At 41.5% G+C, this 15,354-nt stretch overlaps 1 long non-coding RNA gene across 2 annotated transcripts; it reads left to right on the top strand.

Moving 5' to 3' along the window:
* The first annotated feature begins 13 nt into the window (after positions 1-13).
* On the top strand, positions 14-13,845 carry LOC134419585 (uncharacterized). Of its 2 annotated transcripts, XR_010028082.1 has the most exons (4): positions 14-899; positions 6,293-6,435; positions 7,027-7,117; positions 13,642-13,845. It is a non-coding gene; the product is annotated as an uncharacterized LOC134419585 (long non-coding RNA). The 2 variants fall into 2 exon arrangements; XR_010028081.1 differs by lacking the exon at positions 6,293-6,435.
* Positions 13,846-15,354: the final 1,509 nt, after the last annotated feature.

Below are 15,354 nucleotides of genomic sequence, written 5' to 3'. Positions count from 1 at the left end.
GCGTGTGGGACGCTCCTGCGCGCAGCGAGAGTGCGGGCGGCTGAAGTCGCTGCGTTGTTCTTTCTTTCCCAAGTTGATAGTGGCTCCCGGTCCTGCGGTCTTGCTTTGTTTTGCAAATCGCAGAATCACAGAACGGGGGAGGTTGGAAGGGGCTGAAATGGGTCAACTGGTCCAAGCTCCCTGCTCAAGCAGCACTTGGCACAGGATCCCATCCGGATGATTCTTGAGTATCTCCTGTGAGGGAGGCTCCACAACCTCTCTGGGCACCTGCTCCAGTGCATGGTCACCCGCACAAGAGAGTTTTTCCTCGTGTTCAGGTGGAACATCTGAGCATCCATTTCTGCCCATTGCCTCTTGTCCTCTTGCTTAGCCTGGCTCCATCCTCTGACACCTTCCTTCAGATACTGATAGACATTGAAGAAGTCCACACTCAATCTGTTCTCGAGGCCAAACAGCCCACTCCCTCAGCCTATCCTCCAGCTGACCATTCATCCTTATTGCACTCCACTGGTTGCTCCAGAAGCTCCACATCTCCCTTGTACCGAGGAACCAAGAACTGAACACACACCACTTCTGATACAGTCTCACCAGGGCTGAGTAGAGGAGCAGAATCAACCTCCTCGAGCTGCTGGCCGTGCTCTTCCTATAGCACAGGACACCATTGGCCTTCTTGGCCACAAGGGCACGGCTGGCCCGTGGCTTGTTGCCCACCAGGACCCCCAGGTCTTTCTCTGCAGAGCTGCTTTCCAGCCGGTCAGTGGTAATGATAAGCTCCCACCTCAAAGAGTGGAACCTGATGTATGTCTATTTTTTTCCCTCCTTCATGTCAGTGAAGAACTTGGAAACTGGCAGAAGTGCTCCAGGATTAAGGATAATTTTTGGTCATGGAATAGTCAATGGTGAGGTTTGCTTACTGTATTTTGGGGCAGGGGGGTTGTGCCCACCAATAGTTCAGCATTTTAAATCCTTTTTGGTTCACATCTGAATTACTTGGTTTCATTTTTTCTCCTAAAATCAGTAGGAATTAAAATGATGTATAATCAAACAGCTTTTGTTCCCCAATTATCTATAAGTGAAATAATAATAATAATAACAGCTCACTTTGGGAAGGTCTTGGGACTGTACTGAATTAAAGCTTACTGGTTAAATAACAGTGGTTAATGACCAATGAGACTGCTAATGAAAGTAACTCCTCCAAAGTATTCAGTTGAGATAAGAGTGCCCCCTGTTTACATCCTGAAGGCAAGTTCAATTGATATGTTGTTGTACATGTGCAAGACTTTCCCTTGTGGACTGTGCTGAGAAGTTAAGATGCTTAAAGGTCATGTTAACTTGGTCTTACTTTTATTCACATAGGCAAAAACATCTCTATTGAATGATCTGTTTATCTGAGCCTCCTTCACTAATGGCATAAATATGGGAATATTTAAGAAAAACATTTCTAATTTATAAAGGTCCTGTGCATTTCTATTGCCATCTGCTTTGCCTCAGGGATAGGAGCAAAGTGCTGAGGGGCAACTAGCTAGAAGGTATCTACTGGACTTAGAAAGCGATTAACTTACTTCATTCTGCCTTTTTTTATGTACTTGCTTTATTCTATATGTAATAGTCTGTAAATTTATTAGTTATACTTCAATGCTGACTTTGTTTCTGATGGGATGCTTAAGTCATTAGACTTGACTAGTCTTTAACGAATGCCCAAAAGTTGCTTTTCAGCACTAGAATATAAATTGCTTCTGTCATTAAATTAAACAGATTCAGGGAAGGGAACAGCAATGCTTTTTGAGTATAGTGAAATGCTTCCTTCCTTTCACAGAAGGAGATGGGATGGGCAGTGCTTGCTGGGGGAACCACAACTCACATTGACTATAATTCTGGTTTTCAAACTCAGTTGTTCCAAGTTTGTTTTCCTCACCTCTGAAAAGGTGAACAAGGTGGTGGGTATAAGGCTTCTTCCAAGGTAAAAGGTTCCTCCAAGGCATTGTTTACAATTCTTCTCTCTCACATCTTTCTCTCTCTTTTTTATTTTTGTTTGTTTGGTTTGGTTTTGGTTGGTTGGTTTTGATTTTGTTCTTGTTTCTTGTTTCCCAGTAGTGTTCCTAGGTAGAAGAATTTCCTTGGTTTGTTTCCTTGTGGTTTAGGGAGAATTTCCTATGAGCATTTCACCTATGGTGGAATGGTTCCAGAACAATTTTACAGGAAAGTTAGAGTTATATAGATGCTCTCAAAACATTTATAAGTGTGCCTTCAGAAAGCTAGTAAAAATATATTTCAAACTCCTACAGACCCATGCTCCAAGATGGTTTTACTTTAAGTCTTCTCACAAGACCACACTTGAATAGTTTATTCAAATATTATATTTCTTCTTACGGTCCTGTGATGTTACCATTTTTTATTATTTTAGTAACTTCTATTTGACTACAGTAAAGTTTCAGTGATGCAACTGTTTTTTTTCATATTGGTGAGCTTGTATAATTGCCCTCCAATTACACCACCCAACTAATGGATCAAATATTATTGATTCAGGGTAAAGACTTACAGATATTTAATTTGCATCATTCTTGGGCTCCAGTCAGGTACTTCATTCTTTGTGCCTTGAACTGCAGTTTACTTTAAGACTGTTTCTGATCTTTGCAGTGAATATCCGTTCAGGTTCTGCTTTCACCTTATATTTTCAGAATAAATGTGAAATTTTATCTGAGATAAGGGCTTTTTTATGGTAAATAAGCTTATTGTTGGCTAGCTTCAGGATCTTCTGTAAGAACCACACACACTTAATTAAGGAGTTGCTTCATATGCAGCAGTTCATTTTCTGAACAGAGGCAGAGGGTATTGCCTGAAATATTTCTCTTTCACATTGCACCAGCATGGACATTTTAATAATGTTTTGACTTTTGTATTAGGTTTGTTTGTCTTGCTTGCTCAGATGCACTTTAGGCTGTTGAAGGAACAAACAAGCAGACACAGAACCAAGCAGACTGTGGCCCATGGAGTTCTCCTATGTTTCCTTAGAAAGCCATCTCAGGGCTTCAGATAGCTCAAAATATTCCCTCTGAGGTAATGTGGATATTAGCCAAGCAGTGTGCTTAGTCTTTGTCAGACAACGTTTTTCCCAGAGATTGTTATCTCTTGGTTTGTCTGTATCAGAACAAGATGTATTCTGAGAGAACAATGGTAACAGAAAGGTAGGTACAGAGCTTGTTATCTGCAGACATTGGAAGGAAACCAGCCTGCTTTCTAAAATGTTTATCCTGTAGCTCTTACCAACTGTAAAAGTGGCTGAGTAGCACCACTGATCTTTTGGAGAAATCAAAGTGCTTCAGCCAGTGAGCATTCCTCTTGGTGACTATTTTAACCTTACACTTGTTCATGAAATGCACATGGTGTGATGTATAACTCAAAGCTCAGTAAGTCTGTTTGTAGGGACACAGTTTGTGGTAATTGGGAGTGGGGCTGCAGCAGAGCCTCATCCCCCATGGGCTACAGGTGTGAAAAGCAGGTGAGCAGCATTGACAGCAATGAGCCATGGAGTGCCCAGGGGCACTGACCCATCACCAAAGGGAACAGAGGGCACACAGATGCAGTGCATGAACATCAGGGGTATAAAAGGCTGGGCTAAAGAATAAGAAGGGCAGATGCTTGCAGCCTTCTGAGGTGGTACAGTGATGCTCTGTATGGGTGAATGCTTGAAGCCTTCTGAAATTGTATGGCGATACCTTGTGTATTGTGGCTGTCTCAGCTGTGCCATGTGCTGCAACGTTTGTGGTGGCTGTCAGGTGCTGACCTGGTTGTGTGGTTCCTGCTCTGATGCATATGCAGGTGTATACCTACACAGGCACAGATCCAAAATCAGCTCATTCTGTTCTCAGAGAGTGGTGACAAGAGTGCAAGGCCTGTATAGGCTGAAGAACAGGTACCTGCTTTTACCTGGATAGTGGGAGAGAAAACAGAGTCACAGAATGGTTTGGGTTGGAAGGGACCTTAAAGATCACTAGTTCTAGAGACACTTTGTATTAGACCAGGTTGCTTAGAGCTCCACCCAGCAGCTTTGGTTGTGTACCTGTTGGGCTGTAGCCTTGAACAATTCCAGGGTGAGAACATGCACATCTCCTTTCAGATAAAATATATCCTTTGATCATTTTACAATAGTCTGCTGTTTGTATATTCTCCACAGCTGAGCTGTTAAGTGTCTCAGCTATTTCACTGTCTGTTCACTTTTATATTTAACAATGTAAAAAAAGAAAAAAGAAAAATTGCAAGGGTTGATGTGATTGGTCTGTTAGTTTTGTCTTTTCCCTTCCCTAGCTAAGCCTGGAAATAAGGGTGCATTCTGTTTTTAGTGCACATAATATTTAAATCTGAAGCCTTTTTGTTTCATTGTGCATCATAATGAAAAAGACTAGTGCTGCAGTTCACTCTTAAACAGACAGGGTTTTTGTTTTTGTCAAATAACAGAGTTGGGGTCATGCTCTAGACTGTAGGCATTTAAATCAGACTGTTCATGCTTTAAGTCATGCATGGCTGCTGCTGTGTCTCAGACTCTTTCACCAGTACAGTGTCCTTCAGGGCCTTGGATACACAGGTGCCCTTTAAAAGTATTCTGTTTGGGAACAAAAGTTTAACTAAGAGAAACTTTAGGGCATTGTCTCAGAGAAGGTCAGCATTACTGGGATGTGACAGTCATTGAACCATGTGAATGTTCTGGCTAGAAAGAATGTTGCTCTAGCTAGAAAGAAACTTCAGGCAAGGCTAATAGAATCTTGTGTAGACCCATTTTAAAAGGTAGTTACTACCCAAAAATAGCAGCAGGTTTAATGTGCTTTTTTTTTTTTTTAAAGATGCTTTTGCTGTTCTTGATCAAACTTGGAACAACCTGAGGCTACAGTAACTTAAGCATGAGCCAGGTCAGCTTGTGCATGATGTTCTTTGTTTTTTCTGTCCCTTACACAAGTGCAGAAACAAATTCAAATAGAGGCATCCAGCTGTGGGAACCATCTGCTGGTAAAAACAGAGGTGAAAATGAGGGAACAGGCCAAATTATCACAAAAATCTGATTTTGCTGGTGCTAACCCTGGTGGTATGGTGGTTAGTATGTGACTAACAGGAGAATTAAGAGCCTTTTGAAGAGAAGAAAGTAACACAATGGCTATGATCCTTCATAATGGGCATGGATATGTTATGCATAGTTGACTTGTGCTTGCATATATGCTAACTTTTCATGTCACAGGTATGACTGCCTGTAGGAACTCCTCAAATGCCAAATGTGGGCTATGTAGCAAGCTTTCAATGGCACAGGTTTCTCTCAGTTTTAGGGGCCTTTTGCCCCTAAAAATTATTATTTCATTACAGATCAAATATCAGTCATTGTTAAGTCTTGACTGTATGAAAAAGGTAGAGCTGAAAGTTGCCACCCAAAGCAGTCCCAAAGGTACTGGCTGGAATATGTAACAGAACCAGTGGCAATAATTAACCAGGGCTGCCCACAGCAGGATCCAAGGTACAGAGTTGCACTCATTGTTCTGTTGTCTCGGTATGAGCTGCCTGCTTTCCTCACACTGATAGCTCTGTGTGCTCAGAGAGTCAATTACTCTGATTCCTTGGCCTCAGTCCTACTTCTCATGGAAGTAAGGGACTGACAGAGTCTGGTTTGGGGTACTCTGTAGTGTACCTGATACTGTGAAATTAAGTTATCTTGTCTTTTACTCTGTACTGCTGGAGGAATAACTGGGAGGTACTTCTGAGCAAATTCTCACAGATGCTTTTTGTGAAGCACTTCCAAGAGACAGCTTCTCAGTGTTGCTAATATGGGAACAGGCTGGGTGCACAAGTGAGACTCTGCATTAAAAGGCAGCAGTGGTATTAAGAACTCTGGCTTACATGGAATCCTGCCTGCATAATTTGGAAAATGTTATCCCTGGTTTTATCCAGTGGCTGCAACAGTTTATTCCTTGCAATAAGTAAACTAATATAATTAACAAACCATTTAGAGTGTAGCAGTGTTCTGATGCTCTTATAATACTTAAAAAATCACCTGTTGAAGTAACTTTTAATAAAGTTTGTGGAAGTGTGATACTGCTATTTTACATTTGACTTCCTGGGAGCAGGGGTTGTGTACCTCTTGGGCTCTAGCAGCCTAAAGAGCTGCATAGTGAGCAGGCAACTGGCTGTTGTCAGTGCTTACATCCCTAACCTTGCTTTCTGGGCATCCTCACACTTTGAAATTCCTGCCTTTGCAAAATGTGGGTTGCATATCTGTGTACTACCAAAACAAACACTGCACTACTTCTTAAAGATGTGTGCTGAAAAAATACAGAAAATTTGACAGCTTGAGAGAGACTTTCCATAAGACAGAAGTCCATGAGTCAAGGTTTAACCATAAAATGCACAAGTGAAGAACTCACTGCTGCTATCTGATTCCACAGATCATGCAAACAGGTAAAAAGGATGAAAGCAGGAACAGAAACAAGCAAACACCATGCTATGCTGTTGCCTGCTTTCCTTCTGGCTCTATGTGTTGTCAGAGATGAGTCATAATGGCAAAATCAGTTTATAGGCAAAAGGTTTGACAACTTAGCTATTCTTTCACCTTATTTTCCTTATCTTGAGTCATTATTTTAGGTTTTGGATAAAAAGTAAAACTGTAAGTATCCTGGGAAAGTATCACTGTATGTTTACTCTCTTCTGATACTAAGAGTACTGGGCTAGAAGGAGACGTAGACAAATACAACATAAAACTTATGTAAGTCATTCTAAAAACCTAATCTACCCCTTTACATAACAGCTTTAAGGAGTCAGATTGCTAGCTGTGCACTGCATGCAGTCAGAATGGTGATTAACTTGCTTGTAACATATTTTACTTCTTATTTGCAGCCCCACTGTCAAACCTCCACATTCTTTGCCTTGGATTAATGGACATTGGTCATGGTTCTTGATCCCTTCCATCACAGGCTGCTGATGCTCTGCAACTGTTCTGCAGTTTTCAGTGACAACTTGTGGCTTCCTTCTGACCATGTCTGCACTTTACAGGTGAAGATACCTTCCAGTGAGATGCCATGAAGTGCAGACAGCAGGTGACTTCAGTGAGTGATTCAATGAGGCAGCTTCTGAAGACTCAGCGGTGAGCTGTCCTTTGCCCATCTTGAGATGTTTCTGTGAGGTTCTTTTTTAAGAGCAAGGCAGTAAGCAGTGATTAAATTGCTGTAGTTAAGGACATTTTGTAACACTGCCTTGATAGACAGGTGCAAGCATTAGTTGGCATCAGTGCTTATGCTGGTATTTCCTAATAGCTCATTTGAAATTCAGGTTTTGAAGAACCACAAAGGTTGTACAATACAGGCTATATATAACTGGGGTGGGAAAATGTTCTGGATATGTTAATATTTTTGACTAATTCTGAAACCTAGTTTCAACAGAGCAAATTGCTTAAAATGAATCCTGAGTCAAATGGGGGAAAAGGGAACTTTTATTGACAGCACTTTTAGAATGAAATAATTCTTGTGCAGTTCAGCAGCCAATTTATCATTCTCTATTTCCCTTGGTTTTGTTCATCTTTCAGGTGGGAACAAGCAAGGGAAAACTTGATGGGTTAAGAACTTCTAAGATTTGGGGAACATAAGCTTGATAAAATAGACTGTTTCATATGGAAGGGACCTACAGTGAGCGTGTAATCCAACTGCCTGACCAGTTCGTGGCTGGCCAAGTCAAAGCCTGGTATTAAGGACATTGTCAAAATGCCTCTTAAATACTGTTAGGCTTGGAGCATCAACCACCTCCCTAGGAAGCTGGTTCCAGTGTTTGACCACTCTCTCAGCCAATAAATTCTTCCTAATATCCAGACTAAACCTTCCCTGGTGCAGCTTTGAACCATTCCCACATGTCCTGTCACTGGATACCAGGGAGAAGAGCTCAGCACCTTCATCTCCATCATCTTCATCACTGACCAGCTGGTGATGCTGTGTTTGGTGCATCCCAAGATGCCAGGGAACACTGCTGACTCCCACTGAGCCTGCTGGCAATCAGATCCCTGTCTGCAGGGCTGTTTTCCAGCCACTCTCATAATATATGCGTGTGTCCAATGTTATTTCATCCTAGATGCAGAATCTGGCATTTCAGCTTGGAAAATTTCATCCCATTAATTATAGCCCAATGCTCCTAACTATGTAGATCCCTCTCCAAGGCCTCTTGTCCCTCAAGAGTCAGCAACACCTCCCAGTTTGGTACCATCAGCAAACTTCCTAATGGTGCATTCAACTCCTACATCCAGATTGTTGATAAATATACTGAACAAAACAGGCTCTGGAATTGAACTGCAAGGAATACCAATGGTATCCCTCAACTGATGCCAGCTGCTAGATAGATGTAGCTCCATTCACTAGAACCCTTTGAGCTCTGTCCTTCAGCCAGTTTTTCACCCAGAACACCATGGACCTGCTTATCCCACAGCTGGGCAACTTGTCCAGAAGGATGCTCTGAGGGGCAGTATCAAAAGCCTTACTAAAATCCAGAAAGGATGTGACCAGCAGGACCAGGGCATTGATTGTCCCCCTGTACTCAGCACTGGTGATGTCATGGCACAAACCCTGCAGTCAGGTTTGGACCCCTCACTACAAGAACAGCACTGAGGTGCTGCAGCATGTCCAGAGCAAGGCAATGGAGCTGTGACAGGTCTGGAGCACAAGTCCTATGAGGAGCAGCTGGGGACCTTGTTTAGTGTGAAGAAAAGGAAGCTCAGGGGGCACCTTATTGCTCTCTACAAGTACCTGAAGTGAGGTTGCAGTGAGGTGGGATTGGTCTCTTTCCTCTGGTAACAAGCAACAGGACAAGAGGAAATGGACTCAGGTTGTGCCAGGGGAGGTTTAGATTGGATATGAAGAAAAGCTGCTTCACTGAAAGGGTGGTCAGGCATTGCAGCAGGCTGTCTGAGAAAGTGGTGTAGTCACCATCCCTAAAGATGTGTGGATGTGGCATTTAGGGATGTGGTTTAGTGGTGGACTTGATGGTCTTTGAGGTGTTTTCCAAGCTAAATGATTCTATCGTTTTTCTAGGATTTTTAATCACATGACCTTGCTCTTTTGTTCTGTAGAGGGGTTGTGGTGGGGTGAGAAGATTTCCAAAGAAGCTATTAAATAAGGATATCAGATACTTAATGACACCTCACTATATAGGCAATATTTTTTACCAAATAGGAACAACCTCTTTCCTACAAGAGCATTTTTTTATCCCTTCATTCTGGTCTTTTTACTTCCTCAGTAAATATAAGTGGGTTTGTGCTGCCTGTTCATAGACTTAAAATCTTTTTCAAAACCCTGGATTAAATGTTATTTGATATTGCTATAAAAGCTACTCAGTGAAACCTCTAATTCGAACACAGCTTTATTTTTATCTAAGTTTTAGAATTCCAATAGTGTCTCTCAAAATTTCTGTTTTGAGAATTCTGTACAGCAAACCTAAGCCAAATGACAACATGCTTTCCTTATTACCAGACCAAATCATCCTATTGCCCTGAAGACTAAATGTGGAAAATGACCATGTAATGTGCATGCAATAAATATACCAGTGTAAACCACTCCATAGTGCAGTTTTGCCCAGGGTATCATGGTCATGCTGTTGAATTGGGGCTTATTTTCATGTTCTTCTGGTTTTGACTGCTGATGATGTTACTATCCCTAGCTGCTTCTCTAGCTCCCTTCATGGGAGGTGGTTTTTTTTTGTCTATAGGTCTTTTATTTCAGCTCTTAGGAATCCAGTGTAGTTTCAGAGATAGATGAGAGAGAATCTAGCATTAAATGCTGGAGTAGGTGTGTGTTGGTTTTCAGTTCCTGTTTTTGTTGGTTGGGTTTTTTGCTGGTTTGTTTTTTGTTGTGTTTTTTTTTTTTTTTTTTAAGGAAGCAATCCCTCCTTCCAAATTTCTGCTTCTCTAACCAGCACAGTCTTGTACACAGATGGCCTTAGACACTGAAAGCATTCAGTTGCACCGAAAATAAAGATCAACATGAGGAAATGTGTTGTAAACTGCAGAAGTCTATGATGAAAAGCTTTCTTAAATACTTTTCAACTTAAGTAACTGTCTTGGGACAGAATACATTTTCTTCTTAGTAACTGGTGCAGCGCTGTGGTTTTTGGATTCAGTATGAGAATAGTGTTGACAACACAGTGATTTGGTTCTTACTCAGTAGTGCTTACCCTAAGCTGAGGGCTTTTAGATTTTCCATGCTCTGCCATGAGGAGCTGCACAGAAAGGTGGGAGTTTGGCCAGAACAGGTGATCCAAACTGGCCAAAGAGATATCCATACCATAGAATGCCATGCCCAGTATTTAAACCAGAGGAGTTACCTGGAAGGGAGCTGATTGCTGCTCAATGATTGTGCATCACTTTTTCTCTTGGATTTTGTTTTTCTCTCTCCCTCCGCTTATCATTATTATATTATTAGCTTTTTTATTTTTTGAATTATTAAACTATTTTTATCTCAACCCACAAGGTTTAACTTTTGTTTCCAGTTCTCCTCCCTGCCCTGATGGGGGTTGAGGGGAGTGACCTTACAGCTGGCATGGGATTTAATTTGTGGCTGGGATTAAACCACAACAATAACTGGTTTCATCTGCACTGGGATACACAGGAGAATCTTGATATATGGTCCTTGAGACCCTTCCTAGCTTCTCTGCCTGAAGCATTTGCTCTGAAAGCTAAGTACCTTCTGCTGCTCCACTCATCTCTAATGGATAACTTGATGTCTGACCTAAGAACTTATTTAAATGCTTATTAGACTGGGTCTGGAGATCACTTTGTGAGCACAAAGGTAGGTATGTCTTTGATTATTTCTCTGGCTACTGATTGGATCTAGGGCTCTAATGGACAAACTCTGGACTACCCAGTTACCAGAAGCAGCTTCTTCTGCAGCTGTACACCCTGCTTTATGCTCCATAGCTTGTTTCAGTGTGCAGGAGTGCTGGTGTCTGTATGCACCTAGCTCCATTTCCTGTTAGCTCAGCAGCAGAACCCAGCCCATGTCTGCCTAGTGGATGGTGAGTTGCAGCTCTCAAGGCACAGCACAGTCACCTGCACCTTCTGTTCACTCTGCTCAGAGACTGAGAACCACTGGGCTCAACAGGGGCTGGTACATGTGTGAGGATGTGAAGAGCAACAGGCAGGACTAAAGTGCTGGTACCTGGAGCTGACAGAGTTGCTTTGTTTTGGTGAGAGTGTTTGGTCCCCACATCTTGTTCTGTTTTTCTTCTGATCTATCAACTGTGCTGCTGAGCTGGTTTGCATACACTGTCTGGTTTTGAGTAATGTTTGTTCACCAAAGATTTTTATTTCTATAAAAGCATGACTGAATTATCTGGTCATCCTTGTTAATTCTCACAAGAGTTATCTTAAAAAAAAAAAAAAAAAAAGTGAAAAATCAAATAATCTTTTTCATCTTTGGTTACACAGAACCAGTGGTAGTGGATGCTCAGGTACCCTGGAGTGGCTGGATGGTGGAGACTGTAATTGTTTGTTAATTTTTAAAGCAGAAAGTGGAGGAAATGAGATTTTTGGTGAAAGAGTTTCACTTATTGCACTGCTGGAAAGAACAGGTCCATGCAAACCAAACAAGCAGTGGTATTGGTGTGGTGCTTTTCTGTCTGCTCAATGACATAATCTTGTGAGAGCTTACACTAACTGTGGAAGATATTGTTGGTATTAAATTTGGGTGAAAAGTGCATGGTCAAACATCCTCATTCATAAGAAAGAGACCAAACTAACATGATTAAATCCTTTTAGCTCCTCATTATTGCAGTTGTTAATGTCTTGAAGTATTTATTAGGAAAAGAGAATGCAGCTCTATCTTAATGAAAGAAATTCTATTTTGCTTTGCCCTAGTTTAACAAAGCACTGAAGCACAGACTTGAATCCTTTGGGAGTTACTTAAGGGCTCAGAGCATTAAATCCCATTATTGAGGATTTAGGAGTAGATTAGATAACCACAAGAGGTCATAGTTGCTTCACAGATATAAGAGAGGAGGTCATATTTGAAAATCTTTTCTGTTTAGAGGAAAGCTGCCAAAACAAAGAAGGTTGTTCTTAGTTCATGGAAAAAAAAAAAAAAAGAACTCGACATGTGAATTTCCATGAGAAATGCATGTGAAAGTAGGCATGACACAGGAGAAAAGAACAGTTTGTTAAAGGGAAGAGAGTACAAATTCTGCTTTGTATTGGGCTATTTGTAGAATTTTTTAAATGGTTCTCAGCTTGCTGAAAACAATCCTTTTGTAAATCCATCTATTCCATAAGATTAGCCAAGGAATTAACTTGATCCTGGGTATTTCAAATGGTATTTTGAAGACTGATTTGATATCTCATCTGGTTGTCATTACTTTCTGCATTCTAAAGCAGTTGGCTTCAGAAATCTAGTATGGGTAGCAAAAGAAGCCATTTTCACTGTCATTTCACTGTTAATAATTTTCTGTTGTTTCTATATCTTGTGGGTAGATCACACAAATAAAAGTTTCTTCTACTTTATTTGAAATCTGTTTGCAATACATATTTAAACTTCAAATGTGTAGTGGCAAAATACCAGAATCACTTTCTGACTAAATGAGCTCCTGCTAGGCTCAGATCATCCTTGTGGTCTTTGACATACTCAGGAGTGCTTGATTTGAGACTTCTGCATCACTGAATGTGATAGATGTGATCAGACTGTGTCTGACTCACTAGCAACAGCAAAGTATTGCCAGTGGTTCACAGCAGCCAAAAGAGATAATGCAACATCCTTGTTGATGAAGTACTGGCAGAAGAGGATGAAGAAGAAAATATAGGAAAAAAAAATTAAAAGGAAGGAAATAGAAAGGCATCTCATTGATCCTGATGTTTTTGGAAAGGTATGTTGACATTTCCTGTGGTTGCCTGTGTCATCATCTGCAAGTGGTAGTTGAGTCTTCTGAATGGTGGATGCTCCCTCCTAAGCCATGGGAGGACACTCCCTGACTTTTTACCCACAAACCAGATGCAAAGCAGCGACCTCTGATCCTCAGGCCTTCATTATCGAAACCCTCAGCTTCTCTCTTCCTTGTCTTTCAGAAACTGATAATCTTCCTCTCTGCTGAGGGGGAGGAGTGAACACAAACTTCCCACCCTGAAACGCCTGGCAGTTCCTGCATTTTCAGTGTGACTGTCTGCCAGCAGTCATTGTTCTTCTTGTGGATGCAGACACCTAGGAAAAGAGCTAGTAAAGCAGCTACATCTGTTACATTTTTACCCCTCCTTGTGGATTCATACTGATGGTTGTTAGGTACTTGGAAATCCAGATGTGTTCTCATGTTTAGGACTTGAATTCAAAGAAGCAGATGCCTGGGAACCTGGTGTACAGAAGTAAATATTTTCCTAGAAGTGCAGAGTCCTCTTGTTTAAGAGGTGCCAGTTCACATGCAGAGCTCTGGTACCACAGAGCCATTACCACACCCATGTGCAGCACAGTTGATATCCCCAGTGCACTTATGGTAAAGCTGCAGTAGATAAGGTGCTGTGCTGGATGTGATAGCAGGATTGTTGTGTTCCATTGGCTAACTACAGAGGGTCCTCGTCTCTGGTTCTAACAAAACTATAGTATGCTATTTCATATTATTGATTTGATTTCTTTTCTGTTTCTTTTTCTTTATTAGCCCATTTGGAGCTGCCAGAGGAGCTGTGTCAGCTGGCAGAAATACAGAAACTGAGAAGGGAGAAAGTAATAGAAGACTACAGAATGAATGAGGATGGTCTTTTGATCCAACCAGCTGTGGAATTTAATAGAGGGAAACAATCCACAGAGGATAGAAACTACAGAGATGATGGTGATTGTTTTCCCACAAAAAAAAAAAAAAAAAGCAAAAAAGCAGGGTCTCAAAACACATCCTTCAACAATCAAGGATGTACTTTGTCAAAGCAGAGCTTGAAAATCAAATTCATATGGTAAAATCTGTGGGAGAACCTTAAACTGACCTCAAGCAGACTGTATGAATTTGATTTCTGACACAGGTGATTTGATGAGCTTAGATAGGATGTTTGGAGACATCCAAGTGAAAAAAAGAGGCTACTCCCCTTGCAGAGGTGTCCAACAAAAGCTCCTGACTTTCCAATGACAGGTAATTCAACATTCCACTGTTGAATGGAAATAACCATGGTCTGCCTTTTGGAGGAAATTCCTGCTGTGTCTGACTGTTCTTCTCTACGTCTATTTTTGAGATCCATTTTTTCCCAGAGCTATTTTTGATTTTAGAAGAGTGACTTTTCTTTTTCTTGCATTGTTAACAGACCACTTCCTTCAACTGTATTAGTTCTTTTGCTACCTGTTGCAGGTAGGTAAAACTCATTAGAGCAGCTTCCTGCTGGAAGCTGCAGAGCACCACCACCACTGTTGTTCGCCACGCTGCCACATCCAGCTCTGTGGATAAGGCTGTAACACCACTGTGCTGTGTGGTGTGTGTAGAAAGCACTTCAGGAGGTACAGACCAGTCCCTCCCCAGGCAAAATAAAGTATTATCTGGTCATTATCTGGCAAAACTGCTGCTCTGTCACAGGACAAAATTAACGTGGGCCGTGCCTCGGTCTCAGAACAAGCTTTCTGACATATCAGTGAACACTGAATGTAGAATAGGGAAGAATGGAGAAGGATCAAAGGTGACTGTGCCAACCAGATGGCAGTCCAAGAACAATCTGGGCATCAGGCTGCAAAGGTGGGAGTAATAATGACACCAGCTTGGAAGGGATGTGACATTGGCATGTGAGTACGTGCCACTCACTACCTGTTTGCCTTGGTTTTCTTTGGATGTAAATTGGTGTGACTGTGCTTATGATGTATCTAAACATTTAAAAATATTTTTGGGGAAACATGTTGGTTTTCTGGTGCGTTGGGTTTTTTTACCTCTCCCCACAAAGTACTAGATTGGCACTATTTAAATAGGTTTTCATTTGAAACTGTAAGTCAGACTTCCTCACTTGGCAGAGTGACAGAAAACCTTGGCAGTTTTTCTTTGTCATTTAAAGGAAGGAAGATTTTTTCCAAGCAGTCATGGGTTATCAGAGATCAGTGGGGTACAGTGTGGAACATGCAGGCTCTTCTGTCAGACACAGCTCAAGAGCACTTAGGTTGTATTTCCACAACATGGTCCATGCAGTCCTATTACCAAGCAGAAAATAGTGATATGTCAGGTAAGGGAAAGAGAGGGGGAAGAGGAGCTGAGAGATGAAGGCATCAAGTCTGGGATGTAGTATGGAATGTTTTCACATGATACAAAGTAATTGCTGAGGCTACCCTTCTTGATAAAGAGACTGAGTGCTTTCTCAGCCTCTTCCAAGGACTTGATCTCTGACTGGAATGGCATTATCCTGGAATA

The sequence above is a fragment of the Melospiza melodia genome, chromosome 6 (assembly GCF_035770615.1).
Source record: "Melospiza melodia melodia isolate bMelMel2 chromosome 6, bMelMel2.pri, whole genome shotgun sequence".
Lineage (NCBI taxonomy): Eukaryota > Metazoa > Chordata > Aves > Passeriformes > Passerellidae > Melospiza > Melospiza melodia.
This window is presented reverse-complemented; position numbering and strand designations above follow the sequence as displayed.